This window comes from Triturus cristatus, chromosome 10 (assembly GCF_964204655.1).
Source record: "Triturus cristatus chromosome 10, aTriCri1.1, whole genome shotgun sequence".
In the NCBI taxonomy this organism is placed as follows: Eukaryota; Metazoa; Chordata; class Amphibia; order Caudata; family Salamandridae; genus Triturus; species Triturus cristatus.
Genome location: NC_140593.1, coordinates 556360961 through 556379122, shown reverse-complemented (window position 1 = coordinate 556379122; position 18162 = coordinate 556360961). Strand labels below are relative to the sequence as shown.

The following is an 18162-nucleotide window of genomic DNA, read 5'->3' as shown; positions in this document are numbered from 1 at the left end:
GAAAAGGACGCAAATTTGGCGTGGATACCTTATGTGGTCAAAAAGTTACAGGGGCCTAAGCACGAACTACCCCAAATAGCCAAAACAAGGCTTAGCACAGGGGGGGGGGGGGGGAAAGGCCTAGCAGCGAAGGAGTTAATGACAGACACCTTTCAGTGAGTTTTATTTCTGTTACCACACCTATAGCCCTCTGTAGCATTTTATCGATTGAGGTTAAGGGGAGTGGGGTTTTGCTTGAGTACGGAGCTGTTTAACAGTACAGGTGCGTTTTCCCATTATTGGACCTTAGGGGGCCCACAGTGTTACCACCCAACTAGAAACCAACAGGCACCTAGGATTGATGTGGTCAACAATCAAACGAGCTTACAGTGTGATTGATAAATAGACCGGGAAGAATATTTTAACCTGTATACATGCAAGCGAAGCTAACCGTTGTTCCCCACCGCCTACAATCCGTGCTAAAGAGTTAAGTAAATGCGAGCTAATCATACAGCAGTCAAGATAAAATTGTCATAAGGGGCACCGGAGCAACCCAGTCCACTGATGTGGGGGAATGATGAGCAATACTCTTCCCTTGAGGTGAATAGTAGGCACTATCCTGATCCCCACAGCAAATACTCTTCCCTGAAAACTTCCATAGGCTCCACTGCAATACGACAGTCGTGGAGAATACACATCAGTTGTTTAAATACCCCTCACACACCAAAAGGGCCCTTGGTGTCATGCTTCATCATAGGGGTCTTCCCGCCCCTCTACGGGACGGAGCATGCTACGACCTACGTCTGCGTGGGAGCACTGTTATTACTGAGACGACTATGTGTGATGCGAGGGTGTGAGAGGAAGGGTCAGGAGTGGATGGAAACGTGAATTAAAAAATACCTGGCTCTTTGGTCAAAAGAAGTTTATTATACCGTTTGAGCTGGTATTAGTAAAAAGGTGAGGGGGAGGAGGGAGTGTGCCTCAATGAGCTGTGCCTCCTAGTGGTGCCGACATGTTTCGAAGCTTCCCCATGCTTCTTCTTCAGGACCTTAAGGATCCCTTCCTAAAACTCACTGTGATGTGTAAAAATAAAAAATAAAGAATGAATAAATGAAATAGGAAGTAAATAACCTCCTAAGGTTAGTAATGCCTAGATAGGTCTTACATGGTCCATTGACCTAGAAAAACAAACATAAAAGGGGAGATAAAAGACATATTTAACGTAGGTAGATGATCGATCCATCGTGTGCAAATAGTGATCTGAAAAAGAAGTGATATAATAATCTCCTCTTAACGCTATCCATAACGTTATCACGTGGTCTGTGGTGAAGATACTGTGTGACAAATGGACATCAACATTAGACAGAACATACATGTTACATAAAACACACACTCTATTCAGAAAGGAACTGAGTTCCTATGATCCTAAAATACCCAAAAACAATGGTTATCCATGCTAGTGGGAACATGTCAAAAAAACAACATACTTGCTGTAAAGAGAGTAAATAACCTCATGAGCTCGTGGACCGAGTGGTGGAAGTGCCAAATCGGCTATCTATATGGTAGGAAAAAAGGGAGAAAGAATATTTCCAATCGGTCACGAGAGTGACGTTGAAATGGTCCGAGGTAGGCAATCCCTACAGGTGCCGGCTGTGCCGTACTTACAACTCCCTGGAACAATGTCCTGCCAAATAAACCACCCCGGTCGGCTCCGTCGATCATACTGAGCGGGAGAGAGCGGGTTTAAATACTCACTTCGATCATGGTAAGCGCGCGAAAGTCGGTGATTACACCGTTGCGCGTTGACCCGCTAGCTCTGTGTACGAAGACCCGGAACCGGAAGTAGGCCGGTCGGGTCAAAGTGCAAGTGCACCGGGACACAGATCGTATTGTTAAATACCAGGGACAAAATTTCTAAGGCGTCTGATAAAATTGCCTGCGCGCAATAGTCAGCAGAACAAATACCCAGAAAGTGGCATCTAAATAAACGGATTCCGCTTCGGTGAAAAAAGTAGTGTAACGCCGAAGGAAATTCGAATTGCATATACGCATGTTCAAATCAACTGGGTACAAGCATAATCTGAAGCTATAAGGTAAAACAATGTACGCTCAAGGGTGTTATTTGGAGAAATAGCCCCACCCGATGTTGTCGGTGGCCATGAACATCAGCCTTAGTTTATAGGGAACCAGGTTTGGGCACAGTGACACCTAGAGTTGAATACTGATACATACAACACGGGAGCGGATCATAAGACAGGCACAACTCTCCAGGACAGGGGAAAGAAAGGAGAAGGCTGCATAGATCAGGAAATCATTGCTGATACGTGCAGAGTTGGTAGTCTGAAAATCACAAATGGAATTGATTCCATAGTATTTCGTCATTTAGTCCACAGATGTGGGTCCCAAGACGGAAAACCCAACGCTGTTCTTTTTCAAGGAGGCCATGTTCACCGCCCAGTTGCTCAATCACTGTCCACTGCAAATCGTCAATGCCATGTCCACTGGATATGTAGTGGCTGGACATCTTAGTAGTACTTCTCCCACGTCTGACATTGCTGCGATGTTCACCTACAAATATCTTGATTGGTCTGGTGGTCATCCCCACATATTCAAGACCACATGGGCAGGTGATTAGATAGACCACATTTTTGCTATTACAATTAGTAAAGCTTCTCTGGTCCCACTCATCACCATTCCGGAATTTAATGTGTTTGCTTTTTTTCGTGAGGTAACATGTGCTACAGTTACCACATGGGTGATGTCCCTGTATTGGTAGTAGTAAACCTTCAATTATAGGCCGGGGTGTGCTCCTGGGTCTGGTATGGACAAGCATGTCTCTGAGATTCCTACCTCTTTTGTGTGCAAACATCGGTTTAGTGATACTCAAACCGCAACTATTGAGAAGTCGCCAGTGTCTGTTCACTATCTTCGTGATTTTGTTGGAATGTGTGTTATAAGTGGTTACACTGATAGGTCTCTCTTCAGCCTGAGTGACCACTTTGTCTTCCAATAGGGCTTCTCTGTTGTTATTCCTTGCTCTCTTGAGGGCTTTGTCAATGATTTTATCGGGGTAATTCCGTTTAATCAGTTTTTGGCGTAGTTCAGATGCTTGTTTCTTGAACTCAATGGTTTCAGTACAATTTCTCCGTAAACTGAGGAATTGTCCATACGGTAGGTTCTCCCTCAAGTGACGGGGGTGGAAGCTATCGAACAGGAGTAAGCAGTTTTTTGCCGTTGCTTTGAAGTGTGTGGTGGTTTTCAGTCTGCCCTGTTCCGGATAGATATTAAGGTCCAGGAAAACCAAATTGTCAACTGAAACTGTATGTGTGAATTTCAGAAATGCATTTTGTTGGTTAAGCCACAGCATAAAGGCCTCAGTTGAGTCTGCGTCACCTTCCCATATGACCAGAACATAGTCTATGTATCTTTTCCAGACTTTGATGTGTGAGAGGAAGGGGTTCGTGGTGTGCAAAATTCTGTTGGCCTCTAGATGGTGTACATAGAGGCCTGCCAGGCTCGGAGCGAAGGTACTCCCCATGCTGGTACCGTGTCGTTGTTCATATATGTCTTTAGTATACATGAAGAAGTTTCGGGTGAGTGCCAAAGATGCACATTCCATCACTAGATTGCGTGGTGTCTGATATTCCCAAGGTGCGGAAAACAATACTTCCTCTATAATGAGCAGCGTTTCGTCATGCGGGAGGCTAGTGTAAAGACTCTCCACATCAAGTCCCATGAGGAGATTCTTGGTAGGGTCAAAATCAATATCCTGCAGCACTTGCAAGACATTCTTGGTGTCTCGTAAATAGGTGCTGGTGGCTTGAACCAAGGGGCGAAGAAAGGCATACGCGAACCTGGACAGTGGTTCCAAAATGGAATTGACCCCGGAAACAATGGGTCTACCGGGGGGGGACCCCAGGTTTTTATGGATCTTAGGTATAGTATAAAAATAAGGGATCCTGGGGCTTCTATTGACCAGAAATTCAGCCTCTTTCTTAGGGATCCAATCATTAGCTAGTGCTTCTTCCACCATAGTGACGATTCTGATCCTGATTGATTCAGTTGAATCTTCCTGTAGGATACCATAGTTCCTACGATCTAGGAGTTTCCTACATTCGTTGTCATAATTGTCTGTTTGTAACACAATCGCTCCCCCCTTGTCTGCGGGTTTGATTGTGATACCCTGGTTCATAGATAATTGGCGTATTACCTCCTTTTCCTCCCTTGACGTATTCTGAAAGGTGTTATCGTTCACTGTTGAGAGATCCTGTATTTCTCCCATCACGGCTTTCTCAAAGGCAAGAATTTCCACAGGAAGTGTGGAGTCAGGGGGTACAAAGGTAGATTTATTGCGAAGACCTGTGTCCTTTCTATTCACCTCTGTGGTGGGTTGGTTACTGAAGAACACTTTCAATTTCAGTTTGCGAATGACCTCAGTAATTTCAGTGAGAATCTTAAATTTGTCAAACCGGTTTGTGGGTACAAAGCCTAGTCCTCTCTCAAGGACCTTGCTCTGTATCGGTGTAAGGGTCAAGTCGGTAAGGTTTACCACTAGGTTTACTTCCGACTCGTTCATGGTTGGGGGGGGCATGTTGTTGGTCATGCTCCTGGTTGACACTCGAGGGGTCTCGGTCTCTGGTGTGGACCAATGGACGTTGTATCCACCTCTGTTCCGACCCCTTCGTGGTCCCTGGCGTGCCCCTAAAAAAGGTGGTGGGGTTTGGTAGTTGTAATCAAATTCTTGTGGAGGTGGTATCCACTGTGGAAAAGGTCCCCCCATCATGGGTGGACCATATGTATAGGGGGGATACGCGGGAGGTCCTTGGTAGCCATTCCATCTACCACCCCTTGGGTAAAAAGGACGCAGATTGTGATTGTCCCTCCCTCTGTTGTACCGTTTGCCACTGCCTCTGCTAGAATTCGAGTTATCCGACACTTGCTTTGTTTTAATGACTATCTACGGGCCAATGCGGCCCCCCAGGGCCTGATAGTCCGTAACGAACCCTATATTTTTCAACAGGATAAGACTTTCAAACGCGACTGGTCATTGATTTCATGGCATTGCACTCGGGACTGGTTAGTCCTGATTATAAAAACAGCCACCAGACTTACACAAGAATTAAAGATCGATATTCTGAACCTAGAAGTTCGTCTTAAGGCCTATATATCCCAGAGTGTCCTCAAACTCCTGGAGGAACTCAACCAGGAAATAACTGAGTTTGAAATGACATTATAACAAACTTAAGAAGGACACGGCACGATTCAGTCATGAACGAGTGTACCCCTACACACGAGACTACTATGTCACCAAGAATCAAGATCAGAACTATGATGGAGACTCCTCCGATACTGCCTCGGATAACTCGAATTCTAGCAGAGGCAGTGGCAAACGGTACAACAGAGGGAGGGACAATCACAATCGGCGTCCTTTTTACCCAAGGGGTGGTAGATGGAATGGCTACCAAGGACCTCCCGCGTATCCCCCCCCTATACATATGGTCCACCCATGATGGGGGGACATTTTCCACAGTGGATACCACCTCCACAAGAATTTGATTACAACTACCAAACCCCACCACCTTTTTTAGGGGCACGCCAGGGACCACGAAGGGGTCGGAACAAAGGTGGATACAACGTCCATTGGTCCACACCAGAGACCGAGACCCCTCGAGTGTCAACCAGGAGCATGACCAACAACATGCCCCCCCAACCATGAACGAGTCGGAAGTAAACCTAGTGGTAAATCTTACCGACTTGACCCTTACACCGATACAGAGCAAGGTCCTTGAGAGAGGACTAGGCTTTGTACCCACAAACCGGTTTGACAAATTTAAGATTCTAACTGAAATTACTGAGTTCATTCGCAAACTGAAATTGAAAGTGTTCTTCAGTAACCAACCCACCACAGAGGTGAATAGAAAGGACACAGGACTTCGCAATAAATCTACCTTTGTACCCCCTGACTCCACACTTCCTGTGGAAATCCTTGCCTTTCAGAAAGCCGTGATGGGAGAAATACAGGATATTTCAACAGTGAACGATAACACCTTTCAGAATACGTCAAGGGAGGAAAAGGAGGCAATACGCCAATTATCTATGAACCAGGGTATCACAATCAAACCCGCAGACAAGGGGGGAGCGATTGTGTTACAAACAACAGACAATTATGACAACGAATGTAGGAAACTCCTAGATGATCGTAGGAACTATGGTATCCTACAGGAAGATCCAACTGAATCAATCAGGATCAGAATCGTCACTATGGTGGAAGAAGCACTAGCTAATGATTGCATCTCTAATAAATAGGCTGAATTTCTGATCAATAGAAGCCCCAGGATCCCTTATTTTTATACTATACCTAAGATCCATAAAAACCTGGGGTCCCCCCCTGGTAGACCCCTTGTTTCCGGGGTCAATTCCATTTGGAACCACTGTCGAGGTTCGCGGATGCCTTTCTTCGCCCCTTGGTTCAAGCCACCAGCACCTATTTACGAGACACCAAGAATGTCTTGCAAGTGCTGCAGGATATTGATTTTGACCCTACCAAGAATCTCCTCATGGGACTTGATGTGGAGAGTCTTTACACTAGCCTCCCGCATGACGAAACGCTGCTCATTATAGAGGAAGTATTGTTTTCCGCACCTTGGGAATATCAGACACCACGCAATCTAGTGATGGAATGTGTATCTGTGGCACTCACCCGAAACTTCTTCATGTATGCTAAAGACATATATGAACAACGACACGGTACCAGCATGGGGAGTACCTTCGCTCCGAGCCTGGCAGGCCTCTATGTACACCATCTAGAGGCCAACAGAATTTTGCACACCACGAACCCCTTCCTCTCACACATCAAAGTCTAGAAAAGATACATAGACGATGTTCTGGTCATATGGGAAGGTGACGCAGACTCAACTGAGGCCTTTATGCTGTGGCTTACCCAACAAAATGCATTTCTGAAATTCACACATACAGTTTCAGTTGACAATTTGGTTTTCCTGGACCTTAATATCTATCTGGAACAGGGCAGACTGAAAACCACCACACACTTCAAAGCAACGGCAAAAAACTGCTTACTCCTGTTCGATAGCTTCCACCCCCGTCACTTGAGGGAGAACCTACCGTATGGACAATTCCTCCGTTTACGGAGAAATTGTACTGAAACCATTGAGTTCAAGAGACAAGCATCTGAACTACGCCAAAAACTGATTAAACGGAATTACCCCGATAAAATCATTGACAAAGCCCTCAAGAGAGCAAGGAATAACAACAGAGAAGCCCTATTGGAAGACAAAGTGGTCACTCAGGCTTAAGAGAGACCTATCTATGTAACCACTTATAACACACATTCCAACAAAATCACGAAGATAGTGAACAGACACTGGCGAATTCTCAATAGTTGCGGTTTGAATATCACTAAACCGATGTTTGCACACAAGAGGTAGGAACCTCAGAGACATGCTTGTCCATACCAGACCCAGGAGCACACCCCGGCCTATAATTGAAGGTTTACTACCACCAATACAGGGACATCACCCATGTGGTAACTGTAGCACATGTTACCTCACGAAAAAAAGCAAACACATTAAATTCCGGAATGGTGATGAGTGGGACCAGAGAAGCTTTACTAATTGTAATAGCAAAAATGTGGTCTATCTAATCACCTGCCCATGTGGTCTTGAATATGTGGGGAAGACCACCAGACCAATCAAGATGTGTAGGTGAACATCGCAGCAATGTCAGATGTGGGAGAAGTACTACTAAGATGTCCAGCCACTACATATCCAGTGGACATGGCATTGACGATTTGCAGTGGACAGTGATTGAGCAACTGGGCGGTGAACATGGCCTCCTTGAAAAAGAACAGCGTTGGGTTTTCCGTCTTGGGACCCACATCTGTGGACTAAATGACAAAATACTATGGAATCAATTCCATTTGTGATTTTCAGACTACCAACTCTGCACGTATCAGCAATGATTTCCTGATCTATGCAGCCTTCTCCTTTCTTTCCCCTGTCCTGGAGAGTTGTGCCTGTCTTATGATCCGCTCCCGTGTTGTATGTATCAGTATTCAACTCTAGGTGTCACTGTGCCCAAACCTGGTTCCCTATCAACTAAGGCTGATGTTCATGGCCACCGACAACATCGGGTGGGGCTATTTCTCCAAATAACACCCTTGAGCGTACATTTTTTTACCTTATAGCTTCAGATTATGCTTATACCCAGTTGATTTGAACATGCGTATATGCAATTCGAATTTCCTTCGGTGTTACACTACTTTTTTCACCGAAGCGGAATCCGTTTATTTAGATGCCACTTTCTGGGTATTTGTTCTGCTGACTATTGCGCGCAGGCAATTTTATCAGACGCCTTAGAAATTTTGTCCATGGTATTTAACAATACGATCTGTGTCCCGGTGCACTTACACTTTGACCCGACCAGCCTACTTCCGGTTCCGGGTCTTCGTACGCAGAGCTAGCGGGTCAACGCGCAACGGTGTAATCACCGACTTTCGCGCGCTTACCATGATTGAAGTGAGTATTTAAACCCGCTCCCTCCCGCTCAGTATCATCGGAGCCGACCAGGGTGTTTTTTTTGGCAGGACATTGTTCCAGGGAGTTGTAAGTACGGCACAGCCGGCACCTGTAGGGATTGCCTACCTCGGACCATTTCAACGTCACTCTCGTGGCCGATTGGAAATATTCTTTCTCCCTTTTTTCCTACCATATAGATAGCCGATTTGGCACTTCCACCACTCGATCCACAAGCTCATGAGGTTATTTACTCTCTTTACAGCAAGTATGTTGTTTTTTTGACATGTTGCCACTAGCATGGATAACCATTGTTTTTGGGTATTTTAGGATCATAGGAACTCAGTTCCTTTCTGAATAGAGCGTGTGTTTTATGTTTCATGTATGTTCTGTCTAATGTTGATGTTCATTTGTCACACAGTATCTTCACCACAGACCACGTGATAACGTTATGGATAGCGTTAAGAGGAGATTATTATATCACTTCTTTTTCAGATCACTATTTGCACACGATGGATTGATCATCTACCTACGTGAAATGTCTTTTATCTCACCTTTTATGTTTGTTTTTCTAGGTCAATGGACCATGTAAGACCTATCTAGGCATTACTAACGTTAGGAGGTTATTTACTTTCTATTTCATTTATTCATTCATTATTTTTTATTTTTACACATCACAGTGAGTTTTAGGAAGGGATCCTTAAGGTCCTGAAGAAGAAGCATGGGGAAGCTTCGAAACATGTCGGCACCACTAGGAGGCACAGCTCATTGAGGCACACTCCCTCCTCCCCCTCACCTTTTTACTAATACCAGCTCAAACGGTATAATAAACTTCTTTTGACCAAAGAGCCAGGTATTTTTTAATTCACGTTTCCATCCACTCCTGACCCTTCCTCTCACACCCTCGCATCACACATAGTCGTCTCAGTAATAACAGTGCTCCCACGCAGACGTAGGTCGTAGCACGCCCCGTCCCGTAGAGGGGCGGGAAGACCCCTATGATGAAGCATGACACCAAGGGCCCTTTTGGTGTGTGAGGGGTATTTAAACAACTGATGTGTATTCTCCACGACTGTGGGATACATATTTTTTCTGCGGGTGTTTCTTGACATACTGTACCCACGGGTGGATCCCTATGTTTATGAGCGTATGACTGGGAGGAAGTATCCACCTCCACCACTCGTGCGAGTGGTACCTCTCTACTCCCCACTTTGTTCTTTTTTGTCCACTGCAATAAGACCAGGTAGTAGCGAGTGACTGCACAGGGTTCAACACGGAACAGGCAGTATAACAGGAGAATAACCCAGCAAGGTCTTAAACGCAGTTTTTAGCAGAAAATCAAAATCAAGGGGGGGTGCCCTGCCTCTTCCTGACAATGACGGGCCCGCCCTTGGCGCGGGAATGCCCGTGCGCGTCCCACCCTGCAGGAGTCCTTTGGGGAATTAAATGCACCTCCTTGCGCTTGTGGGAGCGTCGTTGGCGGCTCGCCGGCTGCAAGGCACTCTGGGGATTGTGGTTCCCCCTCAGTGGTGGTCCCGGGTGCAAAGACAGCAGTCCGGTCTCCTGTTCTGCATGAGGCCTCCGGGCATTAAATGCGCCTCCTGGTGCATGTGGGCAGCGTCGTTGGCGGCACGCCGGCCGCAAGGCACTCTGGGGATTGTGGTTGCCACTCAGTAGTGGTCCCTGGTGCAGAGGCAGCAGTCCGGTCTTGCCTGTTTGTACATAAACCAGTCATAACACTTTAACAGACTCTCTGTAATTTGTATTGTACAACTTCTCTGCAAGCTACAACTTGCAACATCAGAGATGAAACCTGATGCATTTACCAATGATTGTTAATCTTACAGGTACAAGAGAACTCCCCAGCTCAACGTGGAGGCCTGGAACCTTTCTTTGATTTTATCATCTCAATAGGTCATGCAAGACTGGTGAGTAGAAGATGGTCATTTGGAATTGACGCATGTGCATGAAGCGTGTCTTAGTAAGTTTTACAATGCTTTGTATGAGAATCCTGTTCTGGATTTCTCCTGGAGCTTGTTTTGCGTTATTGGAATTGGAATTCTGGTGAATAGTGCACCATTTTTTTCCAGTTATGCCGGTTGGTTAGTTGCAGATTTTAACTATGGTGTGCTGAAATTTACACCAGGCTCATTCATCTGTTACCTTCTGTCTTCTAATTTTCAGGTGATAAGAGCTACACAAGTCTGCTCCTTTAGTCGCAGTTTGGTCTGTATTGCCTTATCGATTAGGTAATCACGCTTAAGACTGCACAGCAAACCTTTTTACTTCCTACTTTCTTGATTGAAAAAGGAGTAAGATATGAAACAACTAATCCCCGCATGCAAGAGCTTGTAACCCAAAAGTTGAGGCCACAGGTTGGAGAATGCTGTGACTTTAGGGCTGTGTTGAGCATTTTTATTCGTGGCATTAGTGAAAGGCTTAGACTAAATCACGGAAGATCATTGCTTTCAAAGTGGCTGTTCTCTTATTTCCAAATCAAACAAATACATACTCTTCAGCCATCATGTAATGTTTTGGCTGTTACTTGGTGGTAAAGAGTTGACTTATATAAACACGTAATTGTGGAGTATCCAGAATCCTGTCTTGAAAATATAGCAATATGTATCAACCCATTTAAAACTATAGTAGCATGCTAAGAAAAAGCATATATTATTCTTACCTCCTTACTTACCTGCCTCCACTCTTTGCCATTGTGCCAGTAGCTTGTAAATATTCCTTCTACATGCAGATTCGGTTATGTCTTTTTTTAAGCTGCCAATCTCGCTTCCAGTAGTGAAAGATGTTTAAGAGTCTTGTTCCAATTTTAGTTAGTTATCAATTGCTCCAAGTCTTACATTTCTTTTAAACATTGTAATAGTTGAATATAGCAAAACGCGAGCCTCTGGTGGTGTGATGACCCTTCTGTATCAGCGCGGTGTAGCCATCAGGACCATTAATCAGTTAAGCTCGAGTTCTGCATTTAACATAGAATTACTTCTTGATCGTAAGATCAAGTTTCAACTCCCAGTTACATGATTTCTGTAACTAAACTTGCGCTCTCGAGGTTGTATGCCATCTGGGGCCCATCCACGAAGAGCAAAGGAGCAAACAAAAGGTGACATCTAGAACCAGCCCATGGAAATGAGCAGTACAGAGCTAGCTTTAGAAAATGCCGAGGTACTCCCAGAAACAGCCGTTAATTAACCAGCCATGGTAGATGTCTCATGAACAGGATCTCCTGCCACACACTGTTTCAAAGCAGGGATATCAAGATACGAGTGTTAGCATGGTGGTAGGAATTATTAGGTACCAAAGAGGCCTATTAACTAGGCAAGGTGAATGTATGTTCATTTTTACATCATCTTGCAATAAAGGATTACGGAAAATGAAAAAACAGCCGTAGGCACTGGCAACCACGAGCCCGTTTTTTAAATAGCCCATGATTTGTTGGCTCACTTGAAGAGAAGTCTATTAACAAATAGCCTAAAACGGAATAGTATTGTAGCTCAACAGCAAAGAAAGCTGTCTTAAGTGCCGAAGCATGCCCCACCATGTCTGTGTTGGCCCCTGGCTGCTAGTTACTCCTCCTTTCATTAACTGCTGACCTCCAGAGATCTGTGCATCCATCCAGTGTGGCATTGATGCCTGGTGGGCAAAACAGATAATTAGAGATTAGAGCCTGGGCCAAACCAAGGGTCTGTTTTGGCTCTTTGGGCCAAAGCACAGGCTGAGCCACCAGATAGAGCTTGCGAGGAGGCAGCATCCATCCTTATAAAAACTGGGAATGTTCTTGTGACGCAGAACCATAGTAGGAGCAGCCTTCTCACACACTTTTTGAAGTCCTTGCTGTGCTCTGCTGAAGCCAGCAAATGTTCTGCTTACATAGTTTATAAGTTGACTGTGAATAAATGAACTTTAGGTGCTAATCCCAGATGCTCCTAATGAGCAAATACTGCGATCCTTGACCCTCCCTAGGGCTCTGGTCCCCTTTTTTTTTACAAATTTAGAGTGGCTTTTCACAGGCTAACATGTATTTCCCATGTCTCCACTGAGTGCCATCACGGGGTGCTGGAGGAGTTTGTCAACTATATCCTAAAATGCGATCTGCCTTTACAACTAAAGGTTATACAAGTCCTAACCTGATAATAAAAAATGTCTCATCAGCTGTGGGAGCTCAGTGAGTAAAGTGCTCCCTGCTAAGAGCTGCGTGCATCCTGATGACTGCACATTTGAATCCAAGCAGGGCTGAAGTAGCTTTTAATCATTCCAGGGTCCATACATTCTGTTCCAGAATGGAGCCATTTGCAGCGCCACGGAATGACAAAACGGTGGTAGCAAGCTACTCTTATTCTCTTGACTGTCTTCATTGGGTATCTGACCTTCACATGTCTGGTCTCAGTGTCCCAACCAGTATTGCTGTGCATCTGTGACAGAATGCATTAGCGGTTTGTTCAAATTATGCAGACGATCTCAGTGATATATGGTGAGAAACTAGTGTTTAGATGTAGGGACTAGATAAGTTGAAGGGCAAGTTCTTTTAAGTGTTTGGGATGATAACCCTTTTGCCGTGAGTAAACTGAAGGGAAATATCAGCTGAATCTTAAGGAGACACGGTGAGTTTTAAGAAATTAGACTAACTTTCATTCGGAACTTCAGGGAGCGACAGGATTAATTTGTAAAAGATGCTGGTTTGTGGAATGTAGTTCCGGTAAGGGATGGCGTGAAGCGTTGTCCCACATACCGTTAACTCAAGAAATTACTGCAACTCGGCTGGCCACTTTGAAGGCATTGACGATGGACCCCAACCCCCTTGTTATTCAGGTAGTGAAATTCAAATCTTAAATGTGGTGCAGAGGACCCTTCAGTCACACTCCTAAGACCTGTTGACATAGTGCCTTCTGCACTACTGATCACTATCCCTAATGAGCAAACATGCCCTGGCCTTTTTCTTAAAATTTGCATTGAAATTCAGTGTCACGTTCTCACAATCGGGCAGAGCTCTTGCACTCCCTTCCCTGACTTCACTTCAGAAATGCTAAGAATGCTAAAAGCAAGGCATGATGTTGCCCTTTACTGCAGGGGAGGGTCTGTAATTAAAATTATATTTAAAAAGGCAAAGCTTTTACACCTTTCAGACTATGCAATATCTCCTGTAGGTGCATGCAGCTACTGCATTTGGACTGTCATTTCTTCCAAACGAGGGAAAGACTACCCTAGTCTATAGACAGCGGCCATTACAGGGGTAAGTGCTCTGGATACTCAGATCAGATATCCTACCACAAGCTTTGCTCTTTTTGGGCTTGAGGGTCTAAGAAGAGCCAGACGTCTAGCTCTAGCCTTCAGTGGCTTGCCTACCTCTACTCTAAAGTTCTTAGAAATGAATTCTGATCCCGTTGGCTGACGACCGTTAAGTACACAGAAGGATGCGTGGTCTGTGCCAATTTGAGTTGCCTCTCGGTCCCAACTCATCACTGACTCTTGTGTGCTGCACTGTCAGGTGAGACATCCTGCTTGCTGACAATGAAGGGCCAAGAGCATGAATACCTTGCCATGAATACCAAGGTATTTAACCCATACAGTATGCGCAGTAGTTTTGTGATGTACCATGCATGCACTTCTGGACGAGCACAGTGTGGTAGAAAGAATAGCGCATTCTATATACAGCTGTTCAAAAGAAATCTGTTTTGTGGGTAGAAGTGAAGTCTCACTGCCCTGAAGTATTTGTATCTGGTGCAAATTGAGTACATCACTTGAGACGGCAGACAACTTGAACTGCCAATAGCTCAAACTCTTGTAAATGCGAGACCTGTTGCATTGCAAATACTTGTTTAATACTGGTTTCCCTATAGAGCCTCGTAACAAAGGAGGATATTGCCCCATGATGACTATCCAGTAAAAACAAATGTGAGTAGGCCCTAGCCCACCAATCGCCGTTTGTCTCAATTAAAACAGATGGGATATGGTCTGGTCCAGCGGCTCTTAACTTAATACGTGCCATTACCGACCTCCTCTTTCATAGAGAACCAAATAAGCTTCATACTCCCAAGATGGCCCACCTGGGGACTTCTCAGTGTGGACGATGGGCCAAACCCTCCATGTACATAACCCAGTTATTCTCAGTCATACAGGTAAGCGCCTCCCTCTTGAGGATTAAGGGTTTCTTTTACTTTCTGCCAGAACTCTGGTCTCCTGAATGTTTTACCTCCAGCATTCCATTCCGCTCATAATAGAAAGTTTTTTTTTTCCTTCTCTTTAGTTAACTGCCTTGACTGAGATCTTAAACTTTAAACATCCGTTTAGGACATCTCTCTAGTCTCCGCCTGGGTTGTTTAGATACCTTTCTCAAAAGGCTTTTCATTTTCTGACCAGCATAATCAATCTAACCTTTGCCATTACCCAGGCCCACTGGCAGCACACCATAGTTTTTAAGGTTTACACATATACAATCCAGCACATTTTGTATGATCATATTAAAGCACTCAATTCTTTGTATGTTCCCCACGGACTAAACGATTTTTCCGAAATTTGATGCAGGGTCAAATGCCGGAGGTGTGGTAAATTAAGAAGAGGTGCAAGTCTCCGGGGTACACTTATAGCCAAAGGAAGACATCTTGTTCTTGGAAGCATAAGACCACTGTGGTAGCCCAATGGTCGCTACCCTGGTAATTCATTTACTTTACAATCCGGTAAAGTCCATAATGCCAGGCTGGGATAAACATAAAATCAGTAGGACCCTCTAGTCTGTCATAGCGGAATGTTGCAGCAGCTGGAATGTCATACTCCAAATGTCTGTTTAAACATAGCCTGTTTACCAGCCTTTGACCCAATGCCTTAGCCTCTGTGCTCTTGTTCGGAGGGAAAGAGGTTACCGAAATATTCCAATACATGCTCATCCAGCTGTTTGGGATACAAACGTGCATTAAAATCTTCAGCCAATATTGCAATGGCCCACGAATTTCCCCAAAACGTATGAAGAGATTGATCAAAGACTTCCAGCCAATTATTCATCCTAAAATACTCCTCTTTATGGAGATATATAGCCAGCATGATTAGTCCTTCAACCCGTACTCTACTACTGAAATCTGTATTTCACTGAACAGGTTGACTAAATCAAGAGTGTTTAATTACCTTAGTAGAAGTTAAGGTCCACACCCCTGTGGAGGCTTTTCTTCCCTCCGCTTGAAACCCTTACTTTTTATGGCTACAAAGCCCTCCACCATTCTGTCCTCTTGTAGAAAGCTAGCTCTTTAGATATTGGACACAAATAATGTGCATTGTGTAAAGAGTCCAGGCAAGCCTTATTGGTTTACAGAGGCAAAAACAATAATACTAAGGGGCTCGTTATAATGGGCGGAATCACCCCTTGACAGACTTGGTCATTTGACCAACTAACACCTGGCCGGCGGTCCCGAACACCCCATTAGGATACAACTAAACACTGTTCGATTGCATTCTAATAATTCACTATGGGAGCATGCATTACTGCCGTAAAACTGCAGTTTTGCATGCTCCTATACAGACCTGAGAGGTGCGGTTCATCCCTGCACCTTGTGGCAGGCTCCTCAAGGTGCCTGTCACAAGGAGCAGACATCAACGGGGGAGCGGGGGGTGCACACCTATGGTGCCCCCTTGATCTCCAACTATAGGCAGTGAACCTAAGGGGGACCCCCTAACACGCTTTCTGAAATGGTTTTCATGTTGGACGAACCGACATGGAAACTGTCGGAAACCGGGCTAGTTATCTCCAGGGTGGAAAGAGCCTCCCTAGAGACTACAGACTTGATTCCGACTGTCCGACTAGGTCTCTGAGCCTGTCGGAAGCCAGCCAGAATGACTGGGGGGGGGTGGGGGGGGGGGGGGGTTTCCTTTCCGACCGCCTCCATCCTAATGAGGCAGTTGGCAGGGAAACCGACCGGCCCATTACTATGCGGCACTAAAGGCTCCGACTGAAGATCAGAGCCTTTACAGGGCATATTTTAATTGGCTCTTAAATGCTCTTTTGTGTTAGTGTAGGTCAGTTTAGGTTTACCAGTGCAAAACATTTGTTGTACTCTGGGGCAAACCGTTTGATACTACGAACTTCCTTATCAAGTACTTTTTAAAAATATTGAATTTTACAGGTAAGTAAGCGGGTCACTTAAATGCGTCTTTACTCAGCAGTGCTTCCCTATGGGAGAAAAGGCATATTTTGCATACAGTTATTTACAGTTGGTTTCTGGGGTATCTTTTGGGACTTGGGCCATAGGGGGCCAAGGCCCAAAGTACTACCAGCAGTGACTTGTTACCTACGCTGGGGCAGCCAGGTGCAGAGGTGCTGGTCTGGGTGGTAGCTTTACGTGCTACGAAGGGGGCCACCTAGAAACAGTCTGCAGAAAGGGACTTGGTGCAAAATCCGGGAGCTCCCAACGGGGGGGGGGGGGGGGGCTTGTGTCACAAGGGTCCTGGGAACATGGGGCACAGTTGGTTTGTCAGTACCCGGGCTAGGGCGCTCGGGTGCAGAGTGGAATGGTCATCTAGGCTCTGTGTCCTAGGGCCTTTCGGTTGTCGATTTCACTGGTTAAGGTGCAAAAATGAGGACTGCTGGGCCACTCTGGAAGTGGGTCTCTGTGGTGCTGACGCCCCTTGCTGGCTGCTTGGCTGCTCAGTGTTTGTGCTGTTGAGTCATGACTGGACTTGAGTAGACCTTGTGTGCTGCAAGGGGTCTTGTACCCCGGGTGTTGGTCCTGTGCGGCTCCGGTTTGTCCTTGTGTCCTCTCAGTCAGTGGGGGGACAGATCTGACCTTCAGGAGCACAGGTGCTTCTTCCTTGGGTGCTGCTGCGTCAGGCTGGCCAGGGAGCAGCAACTCTGTGAACAAGACTTTGCTTCTTTGGTGCCTGCAGACGAGTAGCTACTCTACTCCAAGGAAGATTGGTAGCAATTTGTGAAGGGCTGGCAGTCTACCGGGGTTCATGGTAGTGTCTCAGCTGCAGGATGAGTCACTCGGTCACGATTACAAAAGACTGGTCAGGCAGGCAGAGTTTGGCACTAAAAGTCCACAGGAGTATTCGGTTTTCATTCTCGCTGGGGGCATATCGGCTCATGCAGATCTGTCCACACATGTAGTATAGTGCACCCTGCCTTAAGGCTTGCTGTAGGGGTGGCTTACCTATACTGCATGCAGTGTCTGCAGGCATGGCACAGTATGCCATGTCACATCTTCACTTTTCTCTGCATCATGGAAAGCAGCCTGCAATAGTAGTTTGCATGATGTAGGATGGTACAATACATGCTGCAGTCATTGGAAACTTTAGCCTCCTTTCCCTAGGTACCAGGGGTACCATTTAATAGGGACTTAAAAGGGTTGCTAAAGGTATTGTCAAATGGGGGAAACATTGTACAGTTTTAGGGAAAAAGATTTGGTATTGGGAACCTGGATAGCAGGAACCCAGTGAACTTCTGTCAAACTTTCATCAGATACTAGGCAAAATAATGGGGGTGACCATGTCAAAATGGGAGACTTTCCTACACTTCTCTCAACCGGAACTCTTGCAGGAGCACTGCACGGAATGGATATATTCAGTGTTCCAAATTAGCAGATCTATTAAATCTCTTGAACCCATGTATGTTCCAGCTAATATTCTCAGGTTTGGAGAGGACTCTGCTCTCTATGTA

At 45.4% G+C, this 18162-nt stretch overlaps 1 protein-coding gene across 2 annotated transcripts in view; it reads left to right on the top strand.

Annotated features, from left to right (window-relative positions):
• LOC146789717 (WD repeat-containing protein 48-like) overlaps positions 1-18162 on the top strand; it is a 404338-nt gene that overhangs the window by 26379 nt on the left and 359797 nt on the right. For both annotated transcript variants that reach the window (XM_085632054.1, XM_085632055.1), the window contains exon 2: positions 10358-10438. The gene's annotated coding sequence lies outside the window, so the exon portion shown is untranslated. The remainder of the gene's footprint in view (positions 1-10357; positions 10439-18162) is intronic.